Here is an 8,688-nt window from a genome sequence, read left to right as displayed (position 1 = left end):
GCTATTATTTTTGTGCACGAGAGAAGGCCAGGTTGTGATATTTGACCAGTTCTGATTCCATCCAGCAGAGGGCAGTGATAACCATACACAACTCACTTTTTTACAATGTTTTTCTCTATTACAGTACACACAAAAACCAAAACCGCCAACACCACTATACTAGCAGAAAGCCAAAAGCAAGCACTCAAACGTTAGAAAATGCCTGTGCAACCTTAATTCATAGACTTTAAGACAAGAAGGGGCCATCATGATCAGCTAGTCTGACCACCTGCACATCACAGGCCACAGAACCTCACTCATCCACTCCTGTAATAGACCCATAACTTCTGGCTAAGTTTCTGAAGTCCTCAAATCTAGATTTAAATACTTCAGTTGACAGAGAATCCACCATTTATACTGCAATAACTCCTCAGTTAATGTTGTAGTTATGTTCCTGAAAAATACTACTTTAAGAAAAACGATATTTAGCAAATCCAATTTCCCCATAAGAATTAATGTAAATGAGGGGTTAGGTTCCAGGGAATTTTTTTTTGCCAGACAAAAGACTGTATTTAAAGTTTTAAACAAACAATTTAACACTGTACACAGCAATGATGATTGTGAAGCTTGGTTGAGGTGGAAAAGTCAGAGGGTGGAAGAGAGTGAGATATTTCCCGGGGAATGCCTTACTGCTTAATGATAAACTAGGACTCTGCTGAGCCCTCAAGAGTTAACATATTGTTGTTAATGTGGCCTCATATGCTACAAGGCTACACGAATGGAGGAAGGGCAGACAGCATGGCAGAGGGAGATAGAGACACACACCCTGTGTGTGGGAGAGAGACTCACATTGCTCCTTTAAGTACGCTGACCCCACCCTAAGTACATTGCCTTTTTAAGTAGATTAGCAAATTGAGACAGCAGCTGCTACCAGAAAGCTCCCTCTGTCGTGAGCTCCGTCCTGTTCCCCGTCCATTTATTATGGCATACACTGCAGACAGAATCACACTAGCCTTTTCCAGGCAGAGCATTGCTGAACACTTTAAGTACATTTTATAGAAAATAAAGGTGAACCTCAGCACTGCTGGATTCTTGACCTTCTTCACTGACTCACTCTCAGCAAACACAGGCCACAAACTCCGTGGACAGTTGTCTCTGTCCAGAGAAACAAAGCAGCTCTTGACTGCTTGCCAAGTGCTAACCAGTCTGTTCACAGATGGGAAAGACTTAACCAATGTGTTGGGACATGACATAGCAAAGCAGCTTACTCAGCATCCATAAACTCAAACATGTCCTTCAGCACAGCCACTCTCTTAATAGAACTGCTGAAGTGATCAAATGTCTGAATTACCAATGACTCATTGTCCACTTTTAGTGCCACTGCATTATGCATGATGTGGGCAGGGAAGTTGGCAGGTAAAATATTTTCATTCTTCCTTTTCAGGTTCTGGTATACAGATTTCTGCCTACCATCAGGTGCACTGGGACCAGAGGAGGTTGTGGGGAGCCAGGGTACCTGGCCCCATCACTTTTTTCCAGTGTGACAAAGTTCCTCCTCTACCTTGGTGGGTCCTGCGCTTATTGGCAGATTTGCTCACCTCAGTGATCTTCCCCTCTGGTAGAACCCACAATCTGGGTCAACTCCTCCTGTGTCTGATCAGGGGTTGGGAGGTTTGGGGGAACCCAGGCCCGCCCTCTACTCCGGGTTCCAGCCCAGGGCCCTGTGGATCACAGCTGTCTATAGTGCCTCCTGTAACAGCTGCATGACAGCTACAACTCCCTGGGCTACTTCCCCATGGCCTCCTCCAAACACCTTCTTTATCCTCACCACCGGACCTTCCTCCTAGTGTCTGATAATGCTTTTACTCCTCAATCCTCCAGCAGTACACTCTCAGCTCCTTGCCCTCTTGCTCTCAGATCCCAAACTCACTGAGTGACTGGGAGGCTTTTAACTAGTTCCAGCCAGCCCTTGATTGGCTTCAGATGGCACAATCAATGTAGCTATCTCCACTGCCTTCTAGAAAGTTCTTAATTGGCCTCAGGTGTCCTGATTAACCTGGCACAACTGCCATTTGGTTACCATGGTATTAGGGATTTGGTTAGCCTGGGGCTAACATATCTGTTCCTTACTACTTTACTGTAGCCATCTGGCCTTGCCCCATCACACAGCCATAAGGGCAAGCAAGGTGAGGGAAGAAATGAGGTGGAGAGGAACAAGTGGGGTGTAAGGTCTTGGGTGGAAAGGGAGGCACAGGGGGAGGGCCATGGTTCAGGTGCCAGTGGCGCCCCCTGCCAACACACACACTTTTAGAGTGCTTCCATCGCTCCTGCCTGCCATAATTAACATTTGGATTGTCAGCGCAAAATGAAGAGACTTAAGCTAAGTCAAGTTTGTGAATTACAAGTTTTTGAAGGAGAGTTTGTTGGTTATTGACCTGAAGTTTCCACGCTTTCTTCATAAAAGTCTAACAGTTTATCTTGTATTCCTAGTTCAGCTGTCCAATATCTCAGGGACAAGGGAAAGATTCTATGTTACCTTTGTCTGATGCATCCATGATGATTGAGAAGTAGGCTCTGTCTTGACTGTGAAGAATATCAGCAAATTCAGTTAACAGCGGCGATAGTACATCTTTAATGAGGGCTTTGGCTTTTCTACAGCCACAACAAAAAAAAGTTTGCAATCATTGAATCTGGATACCAGCTGCAAGCTTCAATTCACAGTCTCCGGACCAATACAACTGTTGGTACATTACTGTGTGATACACTTGTGTAAGCTCTGCAGCAACAACATGGGTCTCCGATGTTTCATTGGGCTTGCTGAAGAAGTTTGAGACCAGGATATTCTGTTTTGCAGTTTGGCAGCTTTGCACAAGTTGTTTCTCACTGGCCGTGCCTGATGCTGAATTATTTTTTTACACAATTTACAAAATGCCTTTGTAATCCAGTTGTAATTTTTTCCCCACTCCATTCAGTACTTGCATTGTCTTTTTAGCTCTTTAGTGACAGGTTAAAATCAGCAACACTAACCATCATGACACTTTGCCACAAAGTCTTCGCCAGTGAAACCGCGTGGAAAACACACATACGCACAGATGCGTGCACCAAAAAACATGACGTGATTAGACAGCCGCATAGATGCGTTGCCACGGTAACTCAAAATCACACAGGGCTGGCATTAGGGGGTAGCAAGCAGAGCAATTGTTAATAACAGTCACAGATGGGACATATGCCATCATAGGAAATCTCATCATTACATCCCCTTTAAAAATTTATCAAGCTCAGACTTGAATCAAGGTAGATCTCCCCCCCCCCTCGACCCACCACTCCCCATTCCCTCCCTTGGGAGTCTGTTCCAGAACTTCTCTCCTCTGGATTAGAAACCTTTGTCTTAATTTCCAAGCCTAAACTTGTTTATGTTCAGTCTATATCCGTTTGTTCTTGTGACCACATTGGCCCTTAACTTAAATAACTCCTCTCCCTCGCTGCTCTTTGAGCTCCCCTTGTGCATATGCTTTGTGATACAGTCTTTAAGTACCCGATGACATGCTATTTTTTATACAGGACTCCAGCCTTATTTAGCTTACAGTTAAACTTACACTTATGAACTGGAAAATTTTCTCTCTCATAAGGAAAAATGAAACCACATTTTTCTTCATCACAAAACAATACATATTACTAGAGCTGGGTGAAATATTCATCACGAAAGTGTCCACATTCATGAAACTTCTGTGAAATTGTAAAAAAAAAACAAAAAACACCTTTTTCTTTTTTAAATTAATGTTTGTGTAAAACATTTTAAGCTCTCTGGAAATTTTGGGGGGGGGAAACCAGTAAAACCATCTTAGCATGAACGTTTTTTGTACTTGAGAATTTTGAACAAGTTGCTGATGAGCTCCAGGGATCCAGAGACCAGGGGCTAGGAGTTCTTTCTCCACCTTTACATTTATTTAGATAGACCTCACAACATCCTCATAGAGCAGGTAAATGCTATTTCCCCATTTTACAGATTAGGAAACCGAGGCTGAGAGAGGTCAATTGCCTCGCTGGAGGCCACACTTCGGGAACACATTTTGTTTCTCTGAGATTTTGTAGGTCATGCCATCCCTCACATCCATGGGAGAATAGTCTTGAAGGTAAGGGCTATTTTGGAGGCAATGGGTTAGTTTCATTAGAATGTTGAGCTTTAATATCCTTGTCAGCTTCAGCAATTTGCTCTGCAGGGGTTTGTGCAAATATTTAAATCAATTTGTAGTCCAGTTTGGGTCACTCCTGTCCTGTCCCTGCCCCAGATTTCAAGTTTAAATGAAAGCTCAATCTCCAAGCACAAACCCTTATGTTTCACAAGGTTTCAAGTAACAAACATGAACTTTGCACCATTTCAACACAAAACATCAACCTAGTTGTGAGGATGTGTCTCATCTCTTTAAATACGTAGCAGGAAGTCAGGCTGAAGGGGTTGGAGGAGGTTCTGGGTAGAAATGGTTGAAGCAGAGAAGCTTTAGGTTTAGAACCTTATTCTAGTAAAGTTCCTTGTTTGCCAGAAGAAAGTGACTTTTTCTGTGATCCCTTCCCATTGTCACATGACACCAAGTTTGCTCAAATGATTCACAAACTTTAGCTAAGTTGTCAATGAACTTGTTCAAGTTTGTAACAAAATCTAAAGTCAGGTAAGCTTTATGTCGTTTTAAACGTCATTCTCACAATTTTTCACTGATTTAATGTCATGAGATTTTTAAGGTAAATACTAGAGATGGGTGTGAGCTACAAAACTGACAACTCTATAACTAAATTATCCCAGACTCTGGGAGTTGTTCAGATCTGGGCCCATTTCTAATCTGTGTAATTAATATACATAAGGGGAAATATGAATTCAGTATTCCTTAGGCGAAACAAGGGGGCCCAATCCTGCTCACATTGACTTTAAGAGAAATTTTTCCCAAAGTTACCAGATCATCCTGTAGGGGAGAGACAACAATATTGATGCAAAAATGGTATTAATACAATTACTATCCCTTATTTGATTAGGTCCTTACAAATGTCTTTGGCCCTTCATTTAAGATAAGCTATAGCTACAATTACGTTGTAGCTAGGATACTTGGAATATAACAATACATATATTTAGCTAGTTATATTACAAAATGTGAAAGCTAATCAAAGAAATTCCAGAAGGTTTCTGCTTCTATCTCCCAAGGACATGCATGCATCAAGCAGATAAACAATGTTAAACATTCATGTTTTAGGAAGAGGTGTGATTGTGAAAAGAATGTAGGGTGTGTTATCAAAGCAATAAATAATAAAGCGGGCTTTACTGATCTTCACCATCTTGCAAGAAAAGCTGCTAGTGTTCTTCAGAGATATTTTCAACTTTTGTTTATTTCTTAAATGTTGAAACGGCAAAAACTTTTGAGAAGTGCTGACTTGCAAATATGCTAGCTAAATGCAAAGCTCCTAATGTCATTTCCCTGTAAGTGGTAACAGTTTAGGTATCAACATGAAATCTGATGACCTAGCTAAACTAGTGTAAGTAGCCATTTAAATAAAGAATATTTATATTAATAGGCAATTAATTAATTACGGGTCATACACAAACAAACCCTCACCAACTCAGGATGACAAGAAAAATCTTTTCAAAAACTGTCATGTAGAATCAACAGCTTTTACACTAAAGACTTTCGAAAAGTGATTTAATGTTAAAAGACTGTTCAGATAACTACAAGCTTTTATTTTGAAACTTTTAAGGCAAAGTTAAAATAAAATATTAACATTGTACATTACTTACTAAGGATCAAGTTAATATTCAAAGAACCTGGTTAAAGAATCTGGCTTGCTAGCTGGGGAGCCCTGCTCCTCTGAGTACACTAAAAAAAATAAACACATTTCTAAATACCTATCCTCTTTTTGGTGCTGCTTTTGTGTACCTACTTGTGATAAAGAAGTTTTGGACAGTCTACATTTTACTATACCACAGTCCACAGGAGAAATCCCACTTTCCAATAACATGCCATACAAAGTCTCGCAGATAACAATAAAAAAAATTATTTGTCATGCTGTTTAAAATGTAGATCCTTTTACTGGTGGATTAAGAAAGAAAATCAGGAGATCTCTACGAAGTTGGCATTTTGTCATAAAATGAATCTCTAATAATTTCTGCCCCAACCATCTAATTCCTGGACACAGCCACTACATGAACAAGTATGTTCCCTTTCCCCTGAAACTCCTCCAACAGAGCATCTCCATAGTAGCAAAAATATGATAGATCTTTATTGTACAGATGTCATTTGACTCCAGTTATTTATAAAAAAATTCTTTATGAGCTACATAAATTGAAGATGTATATCCCCTTTCCCACATAAAGACCCAACTCAACTAGTTCAATGTCTTTGTCTAAACCCCTCTCCCATCTTTTCATCTGGGTTGTTTTCTTATCAAGATCTTTTTCAATCAAGATTGTGGTGCCCAGAATTGGACACAGTACTCCAGCTGAGGTCATATCAGTGCTGAATATAGTAGAATTACTTCTCGTGTCTTGCTTATAACTCCTGCTATTACTGCCCATAATGATGTTCCCTTTTTTTGAAACAGTATAACATTCATGACTCACTTAGTCTGTGATCCACTATAACCACCAGATTCTTTTCTTCAGTACTCCTTCCTACACAGTCATTTCCTATTTTGTATTTGTGCAACTGATTATTGCTTCCTAAGTGTGGTTCTTTGCTCATCTTTATTGAATTTCATCCTATTTATTTCAGACCATTGCTCCAGTTTGTCATCATCATTTTGAGTTCTAATCCTGTACTCCAAAGCACTTGTCACCCCTCCCAGATTGGTATAATCTGCAAACTTTATAAGTACTCTCTATGCCATTATCTAATCATTCATGAGGACATTGAATAGAACCAGACCCAGGACAGATCCCTGCACGACCCAACTTGATATGTGAACTATTTATATCTAGTTACCTGAAATCTTGTTCCCCAGCAGTATACTGTTAAGGAATTCAGTTAAAATAGGGAACACCTCTTATTTTAGAGCTCTATAATATTCTCTCCCAAAAATACATTAGAACTTGGGGGGTTTTTTTGGATTTTAAACTCTTCAAGATAAATTCAACTTCCTCTGAAGCAATTACCCTATCAAGAGCTGCCACATCATCCTCTGAAAGCTGACTTAGTTTCACACTTCTCAAATATCTATTTATAAATTCAAGATTTGGATGTTCAGAAGTGTACAAAGTATGGAAAAAGTTAGCACATATTTCAGAGATCTGTTTGATGCTGGTTACTAAATCCCCCTTTTTATTTTTAATCAGAGGAATGGCTGACTTTTCTTGTTTCTTTAACTCTGGCTAAAAGCCTATCAACTGTATTGCCCTTAACATATTTAAGTATTTTCTCACCCTTTCATTTGTAACAGGTTAATCTTCCCTCATCACAATTATTTTCTTATACACTTTTAGATCCTGTTGATTTAACTCTATCTTCTAAAACAGTAAGTTCCTTAATCAAACTTTCTTCTTCCAGTGCTCTCATCTTATTGAGGTATGAGTCTTTATTTACAAGGATCCTCCTCATTACTGCCTTTCTGGCATCCTAGAGAATACCTGATCCCTTCCTTACCATTTTCATCTATTTCTGAAAATTTTCTTCCAACACTTTAATTCCAAAGGGGTTATACAACAAAGCTCTAGTCAACCATCAGACCCTTTGTTTTTCCACTGAGTTCCAATCTTTTCATTAGAGCTGTCAATTAATGGCAGTTAACTCATGCGATTAACTCAAAAAAATTAACTGCTATTAATAGCACTGTTAAACAACAGAATACCAGTTAAAATTTATTAAATATTTGTGGATGTTTTCTACATTTTCAAATATATTGATTTCAATGACAACACAGAACACAAAGTGCACGGTGCTCACTTTATATTTATTTTTATTATAAATATGTGCCTGTAAAAAACAAGAGAAATGGTATTTTTCAATTCACCTAGTATAAGTACTGTAGTGCAATCTCTTGATCAGGAACGTTTAACTTACTAATGTAGAATTCTGTACCAAAAAAACCTGCATTCAAAAAATAGAACAATGTAAAACTTTAGAGCCTACAAGTCCACTCAATTCTACTTCAGCCAATCGCTCAGACAAACAAGTTTGGTTAAAATTTGCAGGAGATAATCCTGCCCACTTCTTGTTTACCATGTCACCTGAAATTGAGAAGAGGTGTTCGCATGAAACTTTTGTAGACAGCATTGCAAGGTCTTTATGTGCCTGATATGATAAACATTCGTATACCCCTTCATTCTTCAGCCACCATTCCAGAGGACAAGCATCCATGTTAATAAATGTTAAAAAAGTAACACGTTAATTATGTCTCCTTGGGGGAGAACTGTATGTCTTCTGTTCTGTTTTACCTCCATTCTGCCATAAATTTCATGTCATAGCAGTCTGGGATGATGACCCAGCACATGTTTGTTTTAAGAACACTTTCACAGCAGATTTGACAAAATGCAAAGAAGGCACCAATGAGATTTCTAAAAATAGGTACAGCACTTGACCCAAGGTTTAAGAATCTGAAGTGCCATCCAAAATCTGAGAGAGACAAGATGTGGAGCATGCTTTTAGAAGACTTAAAAGAGCAACACTCAGATGCGGAAACTACAGAACCCGAACCACCAAAAAAGAAAATCAACTTCTGCTGGTGGCATCTGAC

Source organism: Gopherus evgoodei, chromosome 8 (assembly GCF_007399415.2).
Source record: "Gopherus evgoodei ecotype Sinaloan lineage chromosome 8, rGopEvg1_v1.p, whole genome shotgun sequence".
Taxonomy (NCBI): Eukaryota; Metazoa; Chordata; order Testudines; family Testudinidae; genus Gopherus; species Gopherus evgoodei.
The sequence above is the reverse complement of the archived record's forward strand: the minus strand, read 5'-3'. Positions refer to the sequence as shown.